We start from the raw sequence: 27,422 nt of genomic DNA on the forward strand, positions 1-27,422 counted from the left end.
TGGGGTTATAAACAGAAAATAATGGAATTGAATGCCTTGTCCACCACAGTATCAATCTCTTAAGTTAGGACTACTTTTCCCCAAGGAAAGAAGTTTTCCTTCTTTTGCTTAATTTGATGTAGTTTTGTTTCCTACCAACTCCTCAGCATTCTTTTTTTTTGGGGGGGGGGCGCGTACAAACCATGATGAAGTGCAACAATTGGTCCCATAATCTTTTGCAAAGATAATGTAAAATTTTAAAAATAAACTTACTGATCATATGTTGTTAATGGTTGTCTGGTATATGGAACATGCCTACTCACTTCATACTTTCCTCTTGTCTTTTCAGATAGATTTTCCCATATATGTTGCTATAATACTGCCATATGTCATTTAAAAATTTTCTTCATCTCTTAGGAGACTGATTTTGCACAATATCCCTTGGGAAGCATTATATTATACATTGGGTTCTGCTAACCAAGTTTTAGAACTTTGGAGTCTATTAAATGATATGTTTAATTCTTGATATCACACTTAGCTATAGTAGGCAAAATATTTTATTTTTTATAAAGATTTATTTATTTTAGAGATAAAGTGAGAGAGACAGTGGGGGTCAGAGCAAAGGGAGAGAATCTTCAAGCAGACTCCCTGCTGGGTGCAGAGCCCGACATGGGGCTCCATCTCACAATACACGAGATCTTGACCTAAACCGAAACCAAGAGTTGGGCGCTCAACTAACTGAGCCACCCAGGTACCCCTCTTTCTTATTTCTAACAGGGGTACATCCAAAGATCTCGGATTCATTCATCATCTTTTCCTACTTGAGCAGGCCAAAGATAGTATTATTATGACCTTGGCAGTTTTTCCAGCAAAAGTTGGAGTAGGTATTGACCTTCCCAGTATTTTGAATTCTGTTGAGTTTTCTTCATTACTTTATAAAGTTTCAACAAACAAGTTATCTGCTTGGGTGTAATGTTATCACTCATGCTAAACTAATAGCCATCTGAGAGAAGCAGAAACCTCCATTAAAATATGCAGGCTTAGAGGTGTTTAGCGCTTTGAAGCTCTTTTGCATGGTACTGTAATGGTGGATACATGCCATTATATATTTGTCAAAACTCATGGTATGCAAAATAAAGAGTGAACCTTAATTTAAACTGTGGACTTTAGTTAATGATAATGTAACAATATTGGCTCTTCAGTTGTAGCAAATTACCACACTAATGCAAAGTGTTAGTAACAGGGGAATGGTGTGTATGGAGGTGGTGGGGTGAGATGATATAAAGGAACTCTGTGCTTTCTGCTCAGTTTTTCTGTAATCATAAAACTGCTCTAAAAAAAATGTCTATGGGGCGCCTGGGTGGCTCAATTGGTTAAGCATCTGTCTTCGGCTCAGGTCATGATCCCAGGGTCCTGGGATCCAGTCCCATGTTGGGCTCCCTGCTCAGCAGGGAGTCTGCTTCTCCTTCTCCCTCTGCCCCTCCCCCCTCATGCTGTCTCTCTTGGGCTCTCTTTCATGCTCTCTCTCAAATGATACATAAAATCTTTAAAAAAATAATGCCTAGAAATTAAAACATTATGTAGGCTTCCAGAGAGGAGATGAAGATTCATACTTAAATAATTGACATTTTAAAGAATGCTATGTCAAACAATACAAAAGGAACAGAATGTGGTAATTTAAAGGTTTATAGGTGACAAGTAAAGCTTTCTGCTTACCTGGTTACACATGCATTTCAAACAGCATAGTAATGCTGACTTAATTACATATTTAAAAGTAAATTCCTACATATATATGAACTACTAGTAACTGTATACTCAGAGGCATAAATGAACATGAAAACTGCTGCACTTGTCCTGAGCTACGCTCACCAGTTATCTTTCTTTCTTTCTTTCTTCTTTCTTTCTTCTTTCTTTCTTTCTTTCTTTCTTTCTTTCTTTCTTTCTTTCTTCTTTCTTTCTTCTTTCTTTCTTCTTTCTTTCTCTTTCTTTCTTTCTTTCTTTCTTTCTTTCTTTCTTTCTTTCTTTCTTCTTTCTTTCTTCTTTCTTTCTTTCTTTCTTTCTTTCTTTCTTTCTTTCTTTCTTTCTTTCTTTCTTTCTTTCTTTCTTTCTTTTTTTAGATTTTATTTATTTATTCATGAGAGACACAGAGAGAGAGGCAGAGACACAGGCAGAGGCAGGCTCCATGCAGGGAGCCTGACACGGGACTTGATCCTGGATCTCCAGGATCACACCCCAGGCTGCAGGCGGCACCAAACCGCTGCGCCACCAGGGCTGCCCACCAGTTATGTTTCTAAACAACAGCATCAAACTTTGTTTCATGGGAAGATGTGGCTGCCTTAACTTTTGAGATCCAAAATTCTTCCAAAGTTTTCTCATTTTACCCTTAACCTGATATGTAATTATCTACTATCTCATCATAGATTTTTTTTATATTTGACTCATTTCCAAATAGATAACAAGTTTCAAATACTTATACTTACCACTAGTAGTTTTAAGACTTAAAATCAGCCCTTAAAATTTTCCCAGGGATAATCTATTATTCTAGTGTTGAGGCAAATGAGCTTGTTCTCATTTTTCTCTAATCCTCCTTAATTTTAAAAGTTTAAAAATGTACCTCTCAATTCATATTTTTCCCATGATCACAGCATTATAAGTTATTTTCTTATCTCTTAAAAAGAGAACTTTGACATCACATATTATTCCAAGGTAGAGTATGAGGCTACCTCATACTCTTACGAGTATTGGGATTATACGAGTTCAGGAATTCCAATAGTTTACTTCCCTTTAATACCTTGCCAATCAATTGGTTGCTGCCTAAGATTTCAGTGTGTTAAAAAAGAGACAGCAGACCCAAAATAGACTCACTTGTGCTAAGCCCACATCATCAAACTGAGACTTAATACCTCACCTAATTGCAGTTTCAGCCTCCCTGGGAATATAATCTTAACCAGCCAGACTGGAATTACATCATCAACAGTCAGTGAGATAATCTGTCTGATAGACCCTTGCCATTCTTCAAAGGAAGGTGATCTTGCCTGAAACAATACACTCTTTGTTGCTAACTTCCTTGTCCCACCTTCTGTCTATAAGTGTTTTCCATTTTGTACAGCTTTACAGAGATCCTTTCTACTTACTGGATAGGATACTGCCAATTCATGAATTATTGAATAAAGCCCGTTAGGTTTTTAAATTTACCTGGTTAAAGTGTGTTTTGTAAAAAGATTTTGTGGCAGTGTCACAACCTGAAGGAAAACTTCTGGTGGTTTTGGGGATGGCAAGAAACAGAGAGAGACACCTAACTCTGGGAAATGAACAAGGGGTGGTAGAAGGGGAAGTGAGTTGGGGGGTTGGGGTGACTGGGTGATGGGCACTGAGGGGGGCACTTGGGATGAGCACTGGGTGTTATGCTATATGTTGGCAAATTGAACTCCAATAAAAAAAAATTTAAAAAGATAAAGAAACAGAGATATGGGAGTTGTGAATCCCATAAGTTCTCTGTCTTCCTTGACATTTCTGAAGGCTGTGGGTAAGGTCCACTTAGTTCTGAGATATGCCTTTTTGAGTTGAGCTCCTGATCTATTTGGCTTTACACAGTTCCATGTTGGGAACAGTGGTAGTTTAGATTACAATTCCCTGTTGATTGGGAAACCCCAACCCTTGGATCAGTCCCCAGATTCCCTGTTGGGAACTACTGGCAGTTTAGTTCACAGTTCTCCATTTGTTTGGAAACCCAGTCTGCAGTCCCATTTTGTTGGGTCTGCTCTTGGTTCTTTTCATAGTCCCAGGGTCCATGTTGGGAATCGTTGCTTGGCCAGGCTGCACCAACATCTCTTGGTGACTACTGGTGTGTTTAGGCGCACATGTTTACTTTGTTTTGTGTAGATAAAGTTATTGTTAATGGAATTCGTTGAGGCCAAAAGCTGCAATATTGGTGGGCATAAGAGCTTAAAAGCTGTTCGAATGGTTTCTACCTAACTCTGAGATTCCTGTGTTAAGATAAGTTGGTCATGAAACAGGTTAGATTGACACTGAACCTCAAGAAAATGTGCAGTGAGGTACACTGTGAAACACCATACAATATCCAACTTAGAAGCACATCCCCTTTAGATATTAGTTTGGCTTGGAGATACCCAGAGGCTTTGCTAAAAAAAGGATGAGATCCTTAAATTCCAGAGTTGAGTGGGTCACCTTTCAGCACATCCACTTATTTTATATCTATGAACTATGGTCCCAGAAGCTATAGATAGCTACAAAAATGGCAAAATCTAAATAAAATCAGTTTACGATTACAATGGCCATTATGGGGAACATTCTAATTAAACAAGATTGTTCATTTAAGAAGTGTACTTGAAAGCAAGGTTTCCTGCATTAGAAAGAATAGGATGCTTATTTCAATTTTATGAAAATATAGTTATTTCTTTGCATAAGTTCAGTAAGAATTTATACTCCTTGTAATGGGACACAATTGGACACATTGGATATAGGACCAAGGCTTTGACTGGAATGTTATGTTTGAGAGAAATGTATATGGACTCACAAATGACCAGACAGGAATTTTTTAAGAAGCTGCTTGGAAAAATTTGGCCTGGTATCTTAATTTCTAACAGTCTTACCAGGTGAGTAAGGAAGGTTACTTTCTGGCAGGCCCAGGTACCTTAGGACATTTGAGGGGACACAAGAAGAGAGGAATTCACCCAACTATAGCTATTGCAATAAAATCTTATGATGAGTCCCTGGCTTGGCCTCTTGGCCTCAGAGACTTTTAAGTGTTCGATCTGAGATTCATTATGAAAAATTCTAGCAAAACATTCTTTTAAAAAACTTACATGGTCAATCACAGTTTTTTTTTTTAAGATTTTATTTATTTGTTCATGAAAGACACACACACACAGAGGCAGAGACACAGGCAGAGGGAGAAGCAGGCTCCATGCAGGGAGCCCAATGCAGGACTTGATCCCAGGACTCTGGGATCACGACTTGAGCTGAAGGTAAATGCTCAACTACTGATCCACCCAGGCGTCCCTCAATCACAATTTTGGCTGTACTTATGTAAATATTCTGGCCAAGTTTAATAGAAACAATTTAGTTTTAGTGTGATTATATTGGTAAAAAATGGGGGTGATTGTAGAAAGAAAAATTATATTTGAACTTTTGTAAACATTAGACCTTAGTCCTGTTAATTGTTTTTGAGGGTTTTTTATATATCTATAAACTGGATTATGAATTCTTCTTGTTTTCTCAAATATCTGGTTATGTCTCTCTAAACTTTTAACATTTTCTCGTACCCTTCTATTTTGGCATCATTAAGAACACAGACTGCCCTTGGACCTCCTTCAAAGAGACTTTATGAGATCCTTCTAACTACCCAGGTGGCCACAGATGTCAGGGGCTTGAATGTTGGGACCACATCTCCCAATTATAAAGGGAGTGCAGTTGTAGGGCCTCAGAATAAAATTGACAAAGAGGAGAAGTAGGTGACATTAATGTAGACTGCTTCCTCCCTAGATGTCAGATCAAGAACATTTTTTTTTCATTTTTCCTTCTCTGTCTAATATTTCTCCTAACTCTTACACAATGAAAGTCTTTATGATTCTTTTGTCAATTTTGCCTTTCTCTGGCTTAGAAAGATAATGATATCTCAAGCCATTGCCAAGGGGGTAACCTTTCAGATTTCGGGATTTGTCATCAAAAACTCTGATCTGTCCACAATGCTAGGATTCATTGACAGTGCCATTTTAGCAGGAGTAGTTTGTGCCCTAACAGAATACATGTTTGTTATGTTGGTTATCATTCTTCTTGGTCCAATTAATGCTTATATGGCTGTTGTAAAACTAGAGAATGCCTCTTAGGTTATCTAAGTATGTGCCTAACTGTTCAGAAACAAACTGAGATACCTCATTGGTAAACTCCCTGGAATTTACATCATTGAGTTAGAAAGGACCTATGAAGAGGCATTTATGCCTCTTATAGAGGAATTCACTTCCTTCTATAAGTCCCTATTTCCCTGCTATTTTCCCTATTACCATTTAGCTGAACAAGGAGGTGTCTCTACTGTGACCAATACCACTTATTGCACCTGAATCAATATTCTGGACAACTGGAAACTCAGCTACATAAGATCACTGAGCAAACCCCTTGGCTTCAGGAAGTTACTCCTTTAGTGTGGTTTTTCTTTGATTTATTTGATTTTGCTTGATTTGGATCTTGGGGACCGTGGCTCCGAAGTATATTCCAGACATTGGGAATCATCCTGCTTCTAATAATCACAGTAATCTCCCCAGTGCACTGTATTTTCTCAAAAGCTTTAAATGCATGTTTGCAGCCACTAACCACCAAGGAAATGATCTCCTTAAAACAGAAACATCAAAAAAGGAATGAAAGGAATGACTGACCAAAAAGCAAACAAACAAAAAATGTGGACCTGAATTCATGACACATATTCAACAAAAAAATGTTAATCTGTGAATACCACACAGAAGATCAGAAAAAAATTTTGAGAACTTTAGAGCAGTAACAGGGAATGACACTGATGCCTTAAATTTTGATCACATCTCTTGGTTAAGCTGAGAGGCTGATCAAAAATGGGATATTATTTAAAAAGAGACAACAGGCCCAAAATGGAGTTACTTATGCTAAGCCCACAGTCACCAGACCAGAACTTAATACTTAACTTAATTACAATTTCAGCCTCTTCAGGAATGTAATCTTAGCCAGTCAAACTGGAATTTTCTGGTCAGCACTTGTGAGGTAACCTGCTTGATATGCTTCTGTTGTCACTCAGAGGAAGGTGACTTGCCTGAAACAATTCACTTTTGCTACTAACTTTCTTGTTAGCCTCTTTCATGCTTATAAAAGTCTTCCATTTTGTATAGCTCCTCAGAACTTCTTTCTGTTTACTGGGTAGATTCATGGATTGATGAATAAAGTCAATTAAGTCTTTAAACTTACTCAGTTGAATTTTTTTTTAACACTATTAAATACTCCTTTGACATGATTGTTTGACCACTGTTAAAATTTTACTACTCAGGGTAAAAGAGAGTGAAATAGAGAAAATAGAGAAAGAATAAAAAAGTCCTCAAACCTTACCTTTGTGCCTAGAAAAGCTAGACATTTGTCAGTGGTTTCCATCAGTGGACAATCAATGGCATGAAATGGTCTGGTCCATGGGAAACCAGAAATGGTGGCTTTAACATCACGTTAGGCCAATGCTCAGCATGTAGGCTAGAGTGACTCCAGATACTGTTGTTGGTTTGTACCTGGTTGGTTGGTGCAGAGAGTTTGAAATGATTGAAGTTGGAATATTTCCTCTAAAATGATACCCTTCTGGGAGATAGTCTATTATAATGCAAAGAATATGAACAGGAGAAGGAGAAAGATTTGAATTCAAATTCTAGACCTACCAATAAGATCTGTGTGACTTTAAGCAAATTTCTTATTTTCTCTTTTGCTTCAACTTATTCCTCTAGAAAACAGGGAGAAATAAACTCACAGGATTGTTTCAAGTAATGAAGCAATGAAAGTAAACGATATGTTCAGTGTCTGGTACATTGTTGGCACCTAATACAGGGTAATGATTATTGTGGCCTCAAATGAAGTTTCTCTACTACTTTCAGGTGCTTTTAAAATCTTATAACTTATCCTCACTATTAGGAAAAGCTGAGTTTCTTCAACTAATAGAGACTTCCCTATACACTCTTCCTTTCAGATCATTTGGAGTTTTGGAATAGTACAACTAGGAAGAACTTGGAGAGAACCTATTTCCAAAGCTTTATAATGCACATTAAAAATCTAACATGAAGGGCTTTGATATGACTAGCTGGTGAACCTACTCAGTACTGATCCCTTCCAAATAGTAAGACTAAGTGTGATCTTGCGGTTACTTTAATAAAGAAATGGCATGGAGGGACACCTGGGTGGCTCAGGTTGAGCATCTGCCTTCAGCTCAGGGCGTAATCCCAGTCCAGGGATCGAGTCCTGCATCGGCTCCCTGTGAGAAGCCTGCTTTTCCCTCTGTTTCTCTGCCTTTCTATGTCTCTCATGAATAAATAAATAAAATCTTAAAAAAAAAAAAAGAAATGGCATGGAAATGTAGGAAACATAAAAGGCACATAGTTTTTTTCCATATTGCCCTTGCAAAACTAACGTTTTCTTTCTAGCTGTTGTCCATATAGCATAAGTTCTACAAAATTGTAATAAGTGTAAATTGTAATTCTGAATCTTTCTTTTTATGCTTAATCACATGCCTATCATTTTTTCAGTATTGTTATATAATTTTTAAAATTATACTTTTTAATGGCTGTTTAATATTTAACTCACTGGAAGTATTATCTGAAAACATTAGCCTATAATTAGAAATTTTATGTTGTTCCTGGTCTATCAATGAATGCCAGCTTTTTCTTTATCATTTCATTAGACACTTCCTGAAATTTCAGATTTTTAGATCAAAGAATAAGGAAATTGAATGGATTTTAATATGTATTGCCAAGTAACTGCCAAAAATGTTATGCTAATTTATAATACTTTAGATGTACTTTACTTTACAATGTACTTTAGATTCACTGTAGCCACACCAATATTGAGTATTGTTTTAAAAAATATTTGCTAATTTGATAGGTATGAAATGGTACCTCATTGTTTTAATGTAAATTTATTTAATAATTAGTGTGGTTGAACATTTTTGCTATGTGTTTACATACATGTTAGTTTTTTTTCTTGTGTCCATTGACTGCTAGACTTTGTCTGTTTATCTATGAAAACAGTCACTTTCTAAGAAATGTTTCCTTCAGTAGCTTAAATTATTTTTAAGTTTCTATTTTAAAAGGAAATACACATTTCTGATAGAGATTTCACTGTAAAGTTCCAAGACTATCATAATCATCTGTCACTGTTGTCAAATGAATTTATATAAAAAGATATACTAGAAAATCCCTTTACATGTCAAAAGTATGCATATGCACTATATTTACTTCAGGTCCTAAGTGTGTGATATGCAGAGTCAAGTGAGGTAAAACTACTTTAAGTTGATATTGCAGTCCTTAGCATTGTTGTTGTATTATGAAAGATGATAATATAATAGAAGAAAAAGCCTTTCACAGATTTTATAAAGCACTTAAGAAGTAATTTTTGAAGTGGATATTTAAGGAATAGCAAGGCTATTATTTATATATTTATATTATTTATATTAAAGGAGCAAGGTATTATTTATAAAACAGTATTGTTAAATTTTTTTGAAGAATGAAGATCTAGGTCTTTTTTTTTTTAATTTTTATTTATTTATGATAGTCACACACACAGAGAGAGAGAGAGGCAGAGACATAGGCAGAGGGAGAAGCAGGCTCCATGCACCGGGAGCCTGACCCCACGTCGATCCTGGGTCTCCAGGATCACGCCCCGGGCCAAAGGCAGGTGCTAAACCGCTGCGCCACCCAGGGATCCCTAGGTCTTTTTTATTGGTTTCACTCTCAACTTTATAAGTTTGCTATCTGGATGAATTCTTTTTATTCTGATGTTGGGAAGTTGAGCAGTAGTAGATTTCAAGAAAAGTAATAGTAGATTCAACATTCTAGTATATGACAAGATTATATCTAAGTTGGGTTTCTGATGTGCAGTTAGAAACATAAAATTAAAAATATATATCACTGGCTTGTAAGGTACTGTTACTGACCATCCAGTCTAATTCATTTTTTTCTACTACATTTGTGAAAAGCAGTTTTTAATTCTATACTTGAACATCACGATGACAAGGAATGTACTCTTTTCAGAGGCAACCCAATACTAGGACAACTCTGAATGTCAGAAATTTTTTTCTTATGTAGAACTAAAAGCTGTTTTTTGTATCTCTTAGTCATTAGTCCTGGTTTTACTCTTGAGATTTGTGGAACAAGTTTAATCTCTCTTCCCCATGACAGGCTCTCAAATATTTGAAGCCAGTTCATGAACAAAAAACTATAATACAAAGCACAGAAGAAATCCCATAACTGTGGTATAGAGATATACTTCTTGAGGGCCTTCAAAGTAGGTAGAGATCAAATAATTTAGGGAATCAAAAGTATGTGACAATTAAGATAGAGGTGAGTGGATAAAATCATAACAAGGGGATTAAGAGAGGTATATTTTTCAAGTAGAGTGGACTGCAGAAGCAGAGACATGAATTAAAAGGAAGACTATGTTCCAGAAAGTTAAGTTTGGCTGGTTCATAGAAGAAATGTAAATTCTTAGATGGAAGATGGGAAAGGTATTATGGAAAGTCTTGCATACAAACAATTATTGAAGGTTTTAGAAGTAGGAGGTATCACGTTTGGATCAGAGCTTTGGGAAAATTCATTGACCGTAGGACTAACAGGATTAATAGAAATGTGGAAAAATAGGATCAAGGACTATCTCTTAAAAAAGGGTAGTGAGCAAGTAATGAAAGCCTGAATGTGTAATGGAGGTTGGAATGGAAAGGAGGAGATGGATACAGAATACAATGTACAACTTTGAAACAAATTTGAAACTAATGTAATAGGGTGGGGAGAGGAGGAAAGAAAAGGTGACTCTATAAAGTTTCACATTATAGTTCTAGAGGGATAGAGGTGCTACAAATAGAAGCAGCAAAATGAGCAATTAATGATGGTAGGAAGACAATGAGCTGCTTCTGAACAAGTAACCAAGAGCACATGTAGGCTATGGCCTATAGGCATTTGAAAATGCAACTATGGACTCCTATTTGACTCTCTAAAAGGGCCAAAATCAGATCTCTGGCTCTACCCAGGTCCAGCAGACACTGCCAATCAGGCAGGCAAGAGTACGAGCAGAGAAGGAACCAAGTGAGATGGAAGAGTGGGAGAGGATCCCATAAGTGTTGTGCACAGTCAGCTGGTATGGAAAGGACTGAAAAGTGAAAAATGAACAATCAAACAAAATATGTTGGTGAGGATTTAAGTCTGTGTGAGTCTACAAAGTCAGAGAGAATGGAGCAGATTTAGGCAGGCAGGAATAGAAACTGGGTTGGTGACTCAGTTTGCTTATCCATGAGAGAAGGATAACACTGTGCCTACCTTGGTGGATTGTTGTGTCAATAAAGGAAAATGTGTGTAGAAATCATCACACTATCTAAGAGAGGTAAACATGTCATAAATACTTCTTAATAGGGGGAAGCCTGGATGGCTCAGCGGTTTAGCGCCACCTTCAGCCCAGGACATGATCCTGGAGACCCTGGCTGGAGTCCAATGTCAGGCTCCCTGCATGGAGCCTGCTTCTCCCTCTGCCTGTGTCTCTGCCTCTCTCTCTCTCTCTCTCTCTCTCTGTGTGTCTCTCATGAATAAATAAATAAAATATTTTAAAAAATACTTCTTAATATTATATGATATTATCAATTGAGAGATAAACTCATTGTTCTTTATACTATGTAAACATTTCAAAATATCTTTTGAAATAGCTAATTACTTTCATTGTTAAAATTGTAACCTTCCAAGATCATAATATTGAATAAGATAAATAACATTTGATCAGGGATAAAGCCATTAGATTCCTGATGCCGGTTGTCTATAATGAACTTTGTGATCTTACCAAACTTCTGTATTGCCTCTTGAGATCTTCATCTTTCTATTCGAAAGGAGTAGGGCTTCATGATCTCTAGAATATCTTTTATCTATAAGTGTAGATTCTGAGATAAGGATTTGGAAGTCTGAGTTTCTCACAGCACTACTTTGTGCTCTGGAAGCAAGAAATTGGAGTTTGGATTTTCTGTGTAAGATAGTTGCTCTCCTAAAGGGAAAAAGGGTTTGGGTACATGTTTGGCCCTATCAGGAATCTTTCTTTCTTGCTCGCCAGTCCCCTCCCTTATTCTAATCACCACTGCCCAGCACCTTCAGAGGATCAGAACCAGTTACATTGTGGACTTTAATCCTGTTTAAATAGGTCACTCTAGGGTGGTCTGGGTGGCTCAGTTGGTTAAGCTTAAGCATCCTACTCTGGATTTCGGCTCTAGTCATGATCTCAGGGTCATGATCTCAGAGTTATGAGATTGAGCCCCATGTCAGCCTCTGCACTCAGCATAGAGTCTGCTTGAGACTCTCTATCCCATTCCCTCTGCCTCTCCCCTGCCACACTCTCTCTATCTCTAACATAAATAAATAAATAATAAAATAGATCATTCTAGGAAAATCCAGACTCTGGGATCATCTTATCCTACAGATCTCATCGCTCATGAGATCAGTCTCTCACTTTCCTATTTCTCTCTTTTTTAACCACATCTGTTACCCACCCCCTTTCTAGTGGAATTCACAGCCAATGTTGAGCAATCCTGTTCCTTCACCCTCTTGCTTTGTTTGGCCCTGGCTTTTCCCATAGACTCTGCTTTATGAGCTCTCAGATTTTGATTATTTTTCTCCCATAACTTTTTACCATGAGGCATGTAGGTAAGGAGAGCATTCTCATTGCTTGTCAATGCTACTTCCAGGCCATTCTTCCTGTTTCCTTCTCAAGCTTCCCTAGCTTTAAATCCTATGTCATCAAACCATCCACCACTCCTTGCCATTGTCATTGGCAAACCCTAAAGTAATCTCTAATCATTCAATTCCTGGCTCACTGTTGCTTTTCCCAATACTATTTCTTAATTCTTGGTGATTTTAATAGCCCTGAAATGATCCTTCTAATATCCTGTGTTTTTTCCCCCAGTTCATTTAGCTTCTTTTCTCCAGGGATTTTGTCCTCCACCTCATTTTAGTCACTCTCTCATGTGGTTAAACCCTTGTTGGGGTCAAATGCCTTGTATTTGCCAACATCTGGCACCTGTCCATAATCTCAATTTCAGTAATTGTACTCTGCAAGTCTCAGCTCTAATTTTCTGGTTTACTCCTTCACATACCCAACTCCAACAATTTATTTGTTCAATGGGAACCTGTATCCATCGACCCTTGTACGTTTTTTCCATGACTCCCTCCATTCAGGGCCTCAAACTTTCTTCCTTGCCCATAGTAATTTCTCATACCAATCATTATAATCACTCCCTTGCATATTCCTTAAACCCCCTTGTTACTATATTACTTTGTACAGATACCTAACAAAAACATCAGTTTTAGTTACATCCAAATATCCACCTATCCCATGCTTGTATCTGCAAAACTGAATAAGCCAAAGAAAAAAATGAATAATTAGTGAGCTCTAACATCAAATGCAATCCTGGTCCTAATATTAGTTCTTTCCCTTTATCCTCAAGCTTCCAAGACATCTTTCCATATTCTCACTCTTAGCAGTATCTGCTCTAATACACTAAGAAAACAGCAGCAAATGGAAGATAATATCCATAAGCTCCTAATACCCAACTTTTCACCTACCCACACTCATACTCAATATATTCAGCCTTCCAGCTTGTTGCTGGGAATGAACCATTTGTGCTCCAGTCCATGGCCAAATCCTCCACCTGGTTTCATCTCCTCTTCCTGACTCAGATTTTGCTTGAAAGTTATTATCAGTCAGCCCCTCACTGACAACCCTCTTTAAAATTTCCCTCCCCTCCCCTTGGTATTCTTTAGTCTCTTTCCAAGATTCATAAATTTCTTTATTTTGCTTGCAACCATCCAACATAGTATATACTGTCATTATGTATTCTAGGTATTGCCTTGCCACCCCGGGTAATGGAATCCCCCATAGGCTCAGAGGATCTTGTCTGTTTTATTCACTTATGTGTCTAGAAGAGTTCCTAGAACATAGTAACTGCTCAATAATTATTGTCGTATGGAAGGATGAATGAGTTCTGTTTTGGGCCATGGGTCAGATGGTGCCATGGAATAAACATGTGGAAATTTTCAACAGGAAATTATAAGGAGATTTTAGGGCAACTATGTAGATTTGAAGTTTATTTTTACATAAAACTGAAATCACAAAAATGAAAAAGGATGTAAAGAAAACAGATTAGAGAGAGGAAGCACATTTCATGAGATGATCATGTAGAATTATGAAAACACCTGTGTCTAAAATAGCAGTCTTGTTCCCATTATAGTACTATATTTAATAGGTTGTGGATTTTTTTATTAAATTCTATTAATATATAAATATTATTTTCTAAACCCAGAGCATGCTGATTACGTTTGACCTTAAAAACCAGAAAGATATAGCCACTTTAGGTAGCAAAGGTAAAAACAAGTTGATAGTAAGGTCCACAAAGCCAGTCAACTTCAAATCCTGCAAAATCACTTTGGTTATGCTTTTTACAGGGAAATGGTCTTTTGAACCCTGATGTCCTTGAGATTAGAAGTTTATTGCATTAAATTCTGTAAGATAAAACATATTTAATTACCAAAATATTTTAATGTGTACATAATGCATTATAATATATGTATATGTATATATAAATATATATGTGTTCATCCCATATTTTTAATAAATTTGAGTTATCTCAAAGCCACTGAACCTTTGTATCTGAGTACAAAGCACAATAGAATCAGCTAGTATTTTTTATTTCAGGTGGTGGTACTGATCTGATCCTTTAAGTGACATTTTAGCAAAAGATTTTCATCAAACCAGTGTATTTGGCTTTTTAAGATTTTCCTCATTTGTAAATGCCTGTTTAAAAAATATTTTTATAGGTAAATGATTATGACTTGACCCCCTTGCATACTGTCTGGGATTGGTGTGGTGATGATAACATTATACATCAATGTAAGAGATTCCCTAATAACCAGCTAAGTGACAATCCAGAGTCAATCTTCTATGACTGGCCCCAAACCAGCCAATCTCTGCTTGTCTACCTCCACAATCTCAGATGAGACAAAGATTTTGGGTAGAAACATTATTTTCTAGTTTCTTGGTTCTAGTCACCTCAAAATTAAGTAAATTCATTTGGAAAAGTTTCATGAGAGAGCAAGGTTTAGCTAACTGCCCTTGAGAGAGCAGGGTTTAGCTAACTGCTCTTGTCTTGACTCTTTCATTGTCTTAATTCATTTTAAGCCATCATCTTGTTTTAGGATGACGGTGAAAATCCTCAGAGTTCTTGAAGCCTTATGACAACTTCTATAGTTGGACACAACTATAGTTCACAGTTCTAAATATTTTCATCTCATGCTCTAAACAATAAAGCAAAACAATATTTTGGTTTTCTAAAATTCACTATAGATGTTTGCTTGTGTTATAAAGATAAATATCAATTTTTTATTTTTTAAAAAAGATTTTATTTATTTATTCATGAGACACACACACACACACACACGCACAGAGGGAGAGAGGCAGAGACACAGGCAGAGGGAGAAGCAGGCTCCATGCAGGGAACCTGATGTGGGACTGACTCAATCCCAGGTGTCCAGGATCACGCCCTGGGCTGAGGCGGCGCTAAACCGCTGAGCCACCTGGGCTGTCCTCAATTTTAGATTTTTAAGTAAAAAAAGAATTACTAATGATATATGATAAAATATAAACACTAATCTAGTTTGTGATTATTTTTTTCTTTAACAAAACAGAGCAGAAATTCACACTGTAAAACAAAATAGATAGGAATATAAAGAGATGAAAGTTTTACAACCATAGAAACCATAGATTCTTGGTGACTTATCCTAATAAGTAAAGTAGAACTTTATTCAGTATTAATCAAAACTTGTTTGCTTTTTCATGTTTAAGAATTAAAATATCACTTAGCTGATGTCTTCGAATACTTAGTGGTATTAGCGTCCTTATATTTTGAGTTGGTACCACAATTTTAACTACGTTAAATGGATTTTCTTTTCATATAATGTTTTTCAGGCTTTAATATACATACAAATCACTTGGGGATCTTGTTAAATTAAAGATTCTGATTCTGTAGATCTTTGGTGTGGCCTGAGATTCTAATAAACTCCCTGGTGAGAAAAAGGCATAGATCATGCTTTGAGTAGTAAGGATTTAGGGGACAATTAGGGTAATCTTATTTAGGTTATTCATTTTGCTATCATTTTATTAAATAAAGTTCTTTCATTACTTAACAGCTAATGCTATATTTCTTTGTGAAAAATAATTTAAATAGTTTATTGCCACAAAGTTATTGTCATCTACAATGCCTTACTATTAAGTCTAATTTTTCAGTTATGTAACTTGTTTCATTTTTTTACATTAGTTACAACACAAGGTAATAAGTAATCTAAAGTAAGATTGTCATCTATCTTTACGAGTTGATATCATATCAATGTTTCAGGGAAAAACAAGTTTAATTTCTTCAGTTAAGAAAAGTAACATTGTTATTTTGGTTGAGACTGTCAAAATTTGGTATTAACACTTGAGTGGGTAGGTCTATTAAGTTTTTATGTGTTAAATCTCTTTGATGGTATATCAGTGGGATATGATTAATTAGGGAAAAACTAAAAAGAATCAAAATCGAAGATAAAGATATGCAGAATTGTATTTGGAAGAACCACAGTTAGCAGAAATATTACTTCTTGACATTATTTGTCTGAATCAAATTTAAAGACTATTTTTAGTTAGGGAAATGTCACAGTATTGTTTGTATCATGCTTAAGAACCCTATCTAATCTTGGTGGCGCACTTACTAGGTTTTGTTTTCCTATGCACAATGCACTAAAGACCCAAATTAGAGATCTCCTAGGGGATTTACTCATCCAAAGTAAAATGCAAACCAGTGATCCAGGCTGACTTGAAGAAATGCCTGATGTTATAAATACTTGGAAACAAGAAGGAAAACTGTGAGCTCATTTAATAGAAAGGCATATCCTATAGATGTCCTGTGATATTTCAGGACTATCTATATTTGGGCACTATATATCCTCAAATTTATGAAATCCACAGAACTTTTATCTTCTCTTGGGATTGATTTTGGCCTGATGGAAGATATATTGTGCTACAAGGCATTGGTGATTAGAGCAAGAAGGCAGAAAATGTTACTGAAGCAGGGAACACCTGCTGGGAGCAGGAATGAAAAGCACTGAATGGAATAAGTATACATGTGGTCTGCAAGGAAAAGAGTGTGATGTGGACAGTTTCAGAGTCAACAGGATATACACTGAACAAATAAGCTGTTTTTGTAAAGCTAATCTTAATTACAAGGTGATTATCATCTAGTCACAGTATCCTACAGGATGTCAGTGTGAAAAGCATTACAGGTATAGTGGGAACAGAATCAATCCAAAAACTGAATGTATGCTGATTATATTCATAAACTGAGATATAAAATCTGTATGAATCTAAAGTGTATATATTTTCATTTTCTAAGGAGGATGTTTTTATTTTTGACTAAACAAATACACAAACATCTATATTGGTTAACCCAGTTACAAATATTAAAAATAGTAACTGAATTATGTGTCAGGTATGGTGCTGATCTTGGCAACAAATGTATATGTAAGGATTACTGCAGCTTGGCTAAGATTACAGTTCATTAAAAAAAATAATAAGTGGTAGAGCAAAATTCAGTATCCCCCCCTTTTTTAAAGAGGGTGTAGAGACATTTATTGGATGTTTATGGGGCTGGTCCATATGGGTCTAGATTTGGGACAGAGGCCTTCTCAGGGCTTCCTGGGATGTCACTGGCAGTCACTTTGGCCATGAAGCAGTGCTGAATCCAAAAATTCATTTTTTTAACCATTGATTAAAAATGTATAAATTTTTACCATGCACAAAGTAGAGGTAAATGATTCTATCCATTCCAGTTTGTGCATGTACCTAGAAATTTGTTTAAGTTGAAATGAAGCTTATTCCTAGTGGTTTGTTTGAATTCTAGCTTGATTTTAGGCTCTAAGTGAGAATATGCATGTTTGAGTTGGAGGAAAAAGAGAAAGAACATTCGGTTGAAATGAACTGAGATGTTAGCTCTTATTTAATCCTGGGCTGTTGAGAATTTTTAGAAGTCTTTTTTTTTTTTTTTTCCTTCTGAGGGCGATACGTGGGTTCATGGCCAGTAGCCTGCCTTCATATAAACTTTTAAAGTGAATTTCATATTTGTGCTAGGAAAGGAACAAACTTTCCTTGGCTATTTAGTACAATAGATTGGGAGGTAACAGCTATTTTAGTCTGTACTTCCAGATATCTCTCAATGCATGCAAAGATTCTAAAATAAATAGCATAGGTATTTCTTTGGTAAAGTGGTGGTAAAATTATGAAATTGTATTCTATTTATTATGATTCTATTTATGATGGATTCTACTTATGATGATTCTATTTACTGATTAAAAAATAGTCAAATGCTAAAGTATTAAGGTTTTCAGTGGGAACTATATCCTAGGAATAGCAAATCAAGTGATAATTCCCCTAGAACTAGCACTATTGCTAACGTCTTAGTAGTTTACTATTATATTTTAGAAATTAACTTCAGTGTTTAAAAATATCTGAACCAAAATGTTATTTCAGTCTTTTAAAAGGAATGGCATTTGAAAAATCATAAGCATTAATTGTGAAAGCAAAATCGACATTAAGACCACAATCTGGAGATAGTCACTGAAAATATTTTGTTCTACTTTAATTTTTTTCTTATCAGAAAAATTGAGTATTTTAATTGTTTTACTCTTGCTTGCAGTTTTATTACATATATGTTTTTTTTCTCAATTTTTCTCAAAGAAGAAACATCTCTGGAATTCAGTGGGAAAATACCATACTCTTTAATGCAAATTTTTCTGGAGGACATTTCTTATATTTGAGTAAAGAATGTTTTATGTATTTTTTGTATTCTGTAATATGTGAGCCATGCCAGGATAGATCTTGAATCTGTCCACTTCTTTCCTTCTCCACTAATGTCATTCTAGTTCAACCCACACTATCTCTTGCCTGAAGTACTGAAATAATTCCTTTTTCTTCAATCAGCTTTCTTTCAATTTTGTATCTCCAGAATTCATTGTTTTCACAGCAGTGGTGATACTTAAAAACTGAAATAAGATTGTACCACTGCTCTTTAAAATCTCTCAATGGCCTCTTTACACTGAAATTTATTTTTTTTATTTTATTTTTTTACACTGAAATTTAAATCTAAACTCTAATCTTGTTCTACAGAACTCTACATTACCTCATCTGTATCTTCTTCTCTGACTACATCTGGTACTACTCTCTCCTTTACTTACTGCCCTGCATCCATTTACATTTCCAACTTCTGTGTCCATTTTTGTAATTTGTATCTTTCAAGGAATTGTTCCTTTTTATTTAAGTTGAATTTATTAGCATAAAATTATTCATAATGTTTCCTTCCTTCTTCCTCAATGTTTTTAGGATCTGTGGTGATATTTCCATTTTCATTCCTGATAGAGGTAATTTCTGTTTTCTCTCTTTATCAGTGTAATTAGACGTTTATCAGTTTTATTGTTTTTCCCCTTAAGACCAGCTTTTATTTATGGATTTTCTCTATTATATTTCCATTTTCTATTTCATAGATTCCCTTTCTTATTTTTATTATTTCTTTCCTTCTTTTTTTTTTTTAAAGCTTATTTATTTATTTATTTGAGAGAGAGAAAGAGAGAGAGAGAGAGCAAAAGCAGGGGGAGGGACAGAGGGAGAGAGAGAAGCAGACTCCTTGCTGAGCAGAGAGCCTGGTGCAGGACTCCATCCCAGGACCTTGAGATCATGACCTGAGTCAAAGACATGATTAACTGACTGAGCCACTCAGGTGCCCCTATTTCCTTCCTTCTACGTATTTTAAGTTTAATTTGCTCTTTCTAACTTCCTTACGTGGAAATATAAAGCTTTTTTCTTTTCTAACATAAGTATTTAAAGGTATAACTATCCCTCTAAGCACTACCTTAGCTCCACCCTGCAAATTTTAACATATTGTGTTTTTGTTATTGTTTATTTTAGTTCAAATACTTTAAAATTTTCTTTTTGATGTCTTCTTTGATTCATGGGTTATTTATAAGTATTTTATTTAATTTCCAAATATTGGTAGGGTTATCCAGATATCTTTCCAATATTAATTTCTATTTTAATTCTGTTGCTGTCAGAGGATACACTATGTATAATTTTATCTTCTTAAATTTATTGAGACTTATTTTATGGTTCAGCATGTGATTTATCTTGGTGAATGTCCTGTGTGCATATGAGAAGAATGTATATTCTGTTATTTTTTAGTGTGTTGTGCTATAAATGCCAATTAGGTAAAGTTGGTTGATAATGCTATGTAAATTTTATTTTTTTTTGTATGCATGTTCTATGATTCATTGAGAAGGGAGTTGAAATCTTCACCTGTAGGTATGGATTTGTCTTTCTCCTTTGAATTCTGTCAGTTTTAGCTTCATGTATTTTGAAGTGTTATTATTAGCCACATATAAGATTTTTATGTATTTTTGATTAATTGACCTTTTTATCATTATGAAATGTCCTTTGTCTCTAATAATATCACTTGTCTTAAAGCCTGATCATATCTTTGTCTGATAGTAATATAGCTATTCCAGCTTTTATATGTTTAGTGTTTACTTGGCATATTCTTTTCCAACCTTCTACTTTTAGCCTATCTTTGTCTTTATAATTTAAAGTGGTTTTATTGCAGTCAGCATATAGTTGGGTCTTGCTTTTATACAATCTGAAAATCTACCTTTAATTATATGTTTAGACTATTTAATAATGTAATTATTGATATAGTTAGGTTAAAGGCTGCTATCTTACTATTTATTTTCTATTTATTTCATTTTCCTTTGTTCCTTCTTCATTTCTCATGTAATTTTGAATTAATGTTGTTATTCTTAGTATTCCATTTTATTCCTAGTATTTGTTTATTAGCTACATTTTTTATTCTTTTAGTGGTTGTTCTGTGGTTTACAATATGTATATACTTATTACAGTTTATATTCATCTAATATGCTATTTCATGTATAATGTCATCCTTATGACAGCATTCATTTTCTCCATGTTGACTTTATGTGTTTTTTACATATATTTTCCTTCTACACGAGTTATATACCTGACAATATATTGTTGCTTTAAATAGCCATTTCTCAGGACGCCTCAGTGGCTCAGCGGTTGCGCATCCGCCTTCCGCTCAGATCCTGATCCCGGGGTCTGGGGATTGAGTCCCACATCAGGCTCCCTGCCAGGGCCTGCTTCTCCCTCTCCCTATGTCTCTGCCTCTCTCTGTGTCTCTCATGAGTGAATAAATAAAATCTTTAAAAAAATAGTCAATTCTCTTTTTAAAAAGATTTTATTTATTTATTTATTTATTTATTTATTTATTTATTTATTTATTATTTTTAAATGTATTTGATAGAGAGCACAAGAGAGAGAGCACATGAGTTGGGGGCAGGGAGCAGAAGGAGAAGGAGAAGTAGATTCCTCACTGAGCATGGGACCTACCGAGGGGCTAGATCCCAGGACCTTGAGATCATGACCTGAGCTGAAGGCAGATGCTTAATTGACTAAGCCATCCAGGTGCCCCAATATTCAATTGTCTTTTGGATAAATTTTTAAAAATAAGAAAAACTGACTTTTTCAAGTCCCAACATATTACCCTTGCTTACACATTCATTTGTGTAGATCCCAGTTTCCTTCTCATATTATTTTCCTTCGACCCAAATGATTTTCTTTCTTTATTTTATTTTAGAGCAAATCTGCTAGTTTCAAATTTTTTCAGCTTTTGTTTGTCTGAAAATGTCTTTATTTCATTTCCTCTCTTGCAAGATATTTTGGCTGACATATTTTCTTTCAGCACATTAAAGATGGCACTCAGTAGTCTTCTTGCTTGCAATGTTTCTTGTTAAAAATTGGCAAATATTCTTATCTTTGTTCTCCTCTATGCAATGTCTACACTTCCTCCACTTGCTTTTAAGGTTTTGTCCTTATTACTGGATTATAATAATTTAATTATGATTTTTTCCTGTGGGTTCCTTCCTGTTATATTGGAATTTGATGACCTTGTTGCATCTGTATTTTTGGTTTTCATCAAATTTGGAAAATTTTCAGCAAATATCTTGAGATTTTTCTGCTTCCTTTTTTATGTGTGTCTAATTATGTGGATTTTATTGTATTAATTTTTTAACTTGGAATTTTAATTATGTAAATAAATAACAACACGAGAACAAGGAGTTCTGAGGCTAGCCATTATCTCTAGATGAGAGGATTTCTGATTAGTCTACTTATAGTATGGCATCACCCAAAGCAACAAAGAAGCCTAGAATAGTTTTTCCTGAAGAAGAAAACCAATATTTTAAATTCATTATGGACTTGTGCCATTTTTCTATAGAAATATTGGTTTACAATATGGAGTTTCCAATGTTTACCTATAACAGATTAAAATGGCAAAGCACCTGGGTGGCTCAGTGGTTGAGTGTCTGCCTTCAGCTCAGGGCGTGATCCCAGGGTCCTGCGATGAGCCCTGCATGAGGCTCCCTGCTGGAAGCCTGCTTCTCCCTCTGCCTATGTCTCTGCCTTGCCCTCTGTATCTCTCATGAATAAATAAATAAAATCTTTAGAAATAGAATAAAATAAAATAAAATGGACAGAGCATGGAACATTCTCCTTATTTCTGGGTGAATGCTTCACATTTCCTGGCTTTTGAAAATTGTCCTACAAATCTTCTATGACTATATATCCTCATGAACCACAGGCATATAATTTCTTCCCACTGACCTAGACCAATACGATGGCTTGTTGTGGATAATAGAGAGGCAGGTAATCCCATGAACCCAGATGGATACACCAGCTTCTTTGTTTTTGAAACTCTTAGCCAAAAGAAGTCCAACAATGCCAGCAAAACCAACACTAGCTCTTGGAAAAAAATCCAAGAGGTGCATTTTGGAGATATTCATTGCTATCTAACCCCCACTGAACCAAGCTCTGCATCTTAGGCTTAGTTTGTGGGTGTATTTCTGGACAGCAACTCGTATATGGCTCACAGTAATGTTGGAGATGTGAGATGCTTTCAAGTTGGGTCTTTGGCTTCTCTACATATTTAGATTGACCCTCAGGAATGGAGTACAGTGAAAACTTACTAACCTTGATGAAAGTTTTGTGAGGTGAGTACTTTTTAGGTGATGTCTAGACTTGGAAGGCGAGCAGACTCAGACTGCCTGGCCCCATAGATCTCTGAATTACTTTGAACATATTGCTGGCACAGGTCACTTCTGCCTAATTACAGGGATTTTAGACCATTTGATATTGTCATAAAGATCATTGAGACTGTTACTTTTATTCTCTGGGAATTATTCTTAGCATTTTATTGCTGTACGCTTTGGATTTGGTAATTTTTTTTAAAGATTTTATTTATTTGACACAGAAAGAGAGAGAGTGAGAACAAGCAGGGGGAGGGGGAGAGGGTAGGCTCCCCCTGAGTTGAAGGCAGTTAACTGAGCCACCCAGGTGCCCCAGATTTGATAATTTCTAATGCTATGCTTTCAAATGTAATGATCTTTTTTTTCTACGCTGTCTAATCTGTCTACTGAATTTTTATTTCAGATAATGTTCTTCAGTTTTTGAAGTTCAATAATAGTTTCTGTTCCTTTCCTCATTGTGCTCCTATATTTCTTTAACATCTTAAGCATATCTATAATAGCTATTTTAAGGTTCTTGATTGCTCTAAAATAAAATAAAGAAAGAAAATCATTTGGGTTGAAGGAAAATAATATGGGAAGGAAACTGGGATCTACACAAATGAATGTGTAAGCAAGGGTAATATGTTGGGACTTGAAAAAAGTCAGTTTTTCTTATTTTTAAAAATTTATCCAAAAGACAATTGAATATTGGGGCACCTGGATGGCTTAGTCAATTAAGCATCTGCCTTCAGCTCAGGTCATGATCTCAAGTAATATAAATATCAATAAATATCTATGATATTTATGGGCCTCCTTCTATTGACTGATTTTACTTCTGGCTGTGGTTTACAGTTTGCTGTTTCTTCATCTGTCTTGAGTGTCTGGATTTTGTCTTGAGTGTTTTCTTTAACAATTTTTTGCTTTGACAGGTAGTTAATTTACTTGCAGTGCAACCTAATCCTTTGTGGATCTGAAGAAACCTTTACTGTAGAACTATTTCTGAGGCATGACTTTAGTTAGCCCTGTTTCTAATGCATGACTCTTCTCTACTGAATCGTTCTATTGAATGCCCCAGGTATTCAACAAACTCTCCCTGCTTGGCTTATGGGAATTCGAATGTCTCCCTGCTCTGCTTGAGCTCTGGAAATCATTTAGCTTCCCCAAGTTCTTTGTTTAGCATTACGAGGTTTTACCTTGGACATAATGCAATTTTGTATTCAAACAAAAACACAAGGAGAACCCTCTTCAGTTTTTGGAGCTATTTTTGCATATAGTTTCCTTCTCTCTGACTGTCTTTTGCCAGTCCAGCTATCTCAGCCTCACTGTGCTTAGCTTTTATTCTTTCTTCCTCTAAAAAATGGTCTGTTAACTTTAAGCAGAAAATGAAGCAATGGTAGAAGTCATTTCGTGTGTTTCTTTTCTCTTAGGAGTCACAATATTGCCTGTTTTTAAATGTCTGAAAACAAGTTTTTCTCTAATATTTTGTCCAGTTTTCTGATTGTTTGCCATAGGAAGTCAAGTAGCTTGCTGAAAGCACAAATTAGGAGCAGAGTTTTCCTTCAGCTATTCTGGCCTTTTATTCAGTCCTTCAAAAGGAAAAACGATCAAGTTAATATTTGCCTTAAAACCATTACACTTGTTCTTTCTGCTTAGAAAAGTCTTCCCTTGCATCTCTACAGGCTGCCTCCTTCTCATTTCTTATTTTCCAAAAGAAGCTTTTCTTGAGCACACTAGTTATTTAATTTTATTTAAATTCAGTTTGCCAACATATAGTATAACACACAGTGCTCATCTTATCATCTACCTTCCTTAATGCCTGTCACCCAGTTGCCCTATCCCTCTACCCACCTCCTCTTCTGTAACCCTTTGTTTCCCAGAGTTAGGAGTCTCTCATGGTTTATCTTTCTATTTTTTCCCCACTCAGTTTCCCCCACTTCCCTCTCTATTTCTTATATTCTACATATAAGTGAAACCATAAGATAATTGTCTTTCTGTACCTGATTTATTTCATTCAGCATAATACCCTCCAGTTCCATCTATGTCAATGTAAATGGTAGGTATTCATCCTTTTTGATGGCTGAGTAATATTTCACTGTATATACGACCACATCTTCTTTATCCATTCATCTATTGAAAGATATCTCATCTCCTTCCACAGTTTGACTGTTGTGGAGTTGATGCTATGAACATTGAGGTGCAGGTCTTCTATTGTTTCACTGCATCAGTATCTTTGGGGTAAATACCCAGTAGTGCAACTGCTGGGTCATAGGGTAGCTCTATTTTTAATTTCTTGAGGAACCGCCACACTGTTTTCCAGAGTGGCTGCAATACCTTGCATTACCACCAACAGTGCAAGATGATTCCCCTTTCTCCACATGCTTGCCAACATTTGTTGTTTTTTGTCTTGTTAATTTTAGCCTTCTTACTGGTGTAAAGTGGTATCTGTGGTTTTGATTTGTATGATTTGTATTTCCCTGATGGTAAGTGATGCGAAGCATTTTTTCCTGTGCTCGTTGGCCATGTGTAGGTCTTCTTTGGAGAAATGTCTTTTCCAGCCTTTTGCCCATTTCTTGATTGGATTGCTTGTTTTTTGGGTGTTGAGTTTAAGTTTCTAAGTTCTCTAGATCTTGGATACTAGCCCTCTATCTGATATATCATTTGCAAATATCTTCTCCCATTCTGTAGGTTGCCTTTTAGTTTTGTTGACTGTTTCCTTTGCTGTGCAGAAGCTTTTTATCTTGATGAAGTCCCAATAGTTCATTATTGTCTTTGTTTCCCTTGCCTTTGGAGATGTGTCTAGCAATAATTTGCTGTGGCCAAGGTCGAAGAAGTTGCTGCCTGTATTCTCCTCTAGGATTTTGATTGATTCTTGTCTCACATTTAGATCTTTCAACCATTTTGAGTTTATCTTTGTGTATGGTATAAAAGAATGTTCCAGTTTCATTCTTCTGGATGTGGCTGTCCAACTTTCCCAACACTATATATTGAAGAGACTGTCTTTTTTCCATGGATATTCTTTCCTGCTTTGTTGAAGATTAGTTGACCATAGAGTCGAGGGCCCATTTCTGGGTTCCCTATTCTGTTCCTTTGATATATGTGTTTGTCTTTGTGCCAGTACCATATTCTCTAGATGATTACAGTTTTGTAATACAGCTTGAAGTCAGGCATTGTGATGCCCCCTGCGTTGGTTTTCTTTTTCAACATTCCTCTGGCTATTCAGGGTCTTTTCTGATTCCACACAAATCTTGGGGTTATTTGTTCCAACTCTGTGAAGAAAGTTCATGATATTTTGATAGGGATTGCATTAAATGTGTAAATTGCTCTAGGTAGCATAGACATTGTAACAATATTTATTCTTTCAATTCATGAACATGGAATTTTTTTTTTTTAACATGGAATGTTTTTACATCTCTTTGTGTCTTCCTCAATTTCATTCATAAGTTCTGTAGTTTTTACTGTAGTTTTTAGAATATAGATCCTTTACCTCTTTTTTAGGTGTATTCCTAAGAATCTTATGGTTTTGAGTGCAATTGTAAATGGGATTGATTTCCTTAATTTCTCTTTCTTCAGTCTCGTTAGTGAATAGAAATGCAACTGATTTCTGTGCATTGATTTTATATCCTGCCACATTGTTCAATTGCTGTATGAATTCTAGCAATTTTGGTGTGAAGTCTTTGGGTTCTTTATATACAGTTTCATGTCATCTGCAAAGAGGGAGAGTTTGACTTCTTCTTTGCCAAATTGAATGCCTTTTATTTCTTTTAGTTGTCTGATTAGTGAGGCTAGGACTTCTAGTACTATGTTGAACAACAGTGGTGAAAGTGGGCATTCCTGTCATGTTCTTGGCCTTCGGGAAAAAGCTCTCAGTTTTCCCCCATTGAGAATGAGATTTGCTGTGGGCTTTTCATAGATTTGACCACACTATTTAAAAACATGATTTATCATTTTAATTCTTCCCTCTTTTCTTTCATCCAATCTATCACAGTCTGTAATTATCTTTAAATTTTTTTTACATGTATATTATCGCTTCTCCCTTGGTATGTAAATTGCACAAGGAAAGAAACTTGCACTCCCATATTCCTTAGCCTCTTGAATCATACCTGGCCCACAGGTAGGAACCATGAAACATTTCCTAAATGTAAGTATGAATAAAGATAGCATCTAGCCATATATTCTGAAATTGTAAGGTAGGGAGATGCTAAGCAACATAGCAGTGAAGACCTACACATTAGAGTAGGTTATGCTTATGTATTCCTGTAGAATCTTAATTGTCGTGCACAGAAAAGATAATTATTTTCACAAGAAAAAAATGTGACTTTAAATTTTAGATATTTAGCTCTATGTGATATTGGTCTCTACTACTCCATATGCAACCTAAATGTGCTGTACTCTTATTAGCTGCCTATCAATCTTATTTGTCATGCACAGTAAAGTTAATTTCTTTCTTTAATTTTTAATTGTTCCCAGAGCTTTGTTATTATGATTATGTTTGTGGACTGTTCTTCATCATCAAGTATTGGTGGCTTTCAGTGTGTCATGTAG

General features: G+C 35.6%; 1 long non-coding RNA gene and 1 pseudogene across 1 annotated transcript in view; one reads left to right on the forward strand and one right to left on the reverse strand.

The window, feature by feature from the left end:
- Positions 1-27,422, forward strand: part of LOC140620347 (uncharacterized) — a 445,283-nt gene that overhangs the window by 30,921 nt on the left and 386,940 nt on the right. The gene's annotated exons all lie outside the window — the stretch shown is intronic.
- LOC140619893 (MICOS complex subunit MIC26 pseudogene) lies at positions 17,402-22,953 on the reverse strand (annotated as a pseudogene).

Source organism: Canis lupus, chromosome 28, assembly GCF_048164855.1.
Source record: "Canis lupus baileyi chromosome 28, mCanLup2.hap1, whole genome shotgun sequence".
Lineage (NCBI taxonomy): Eukaryota > Metazoa > Chordata > Mammalia > Carnivora > Canidae > Canis > Canis lupus.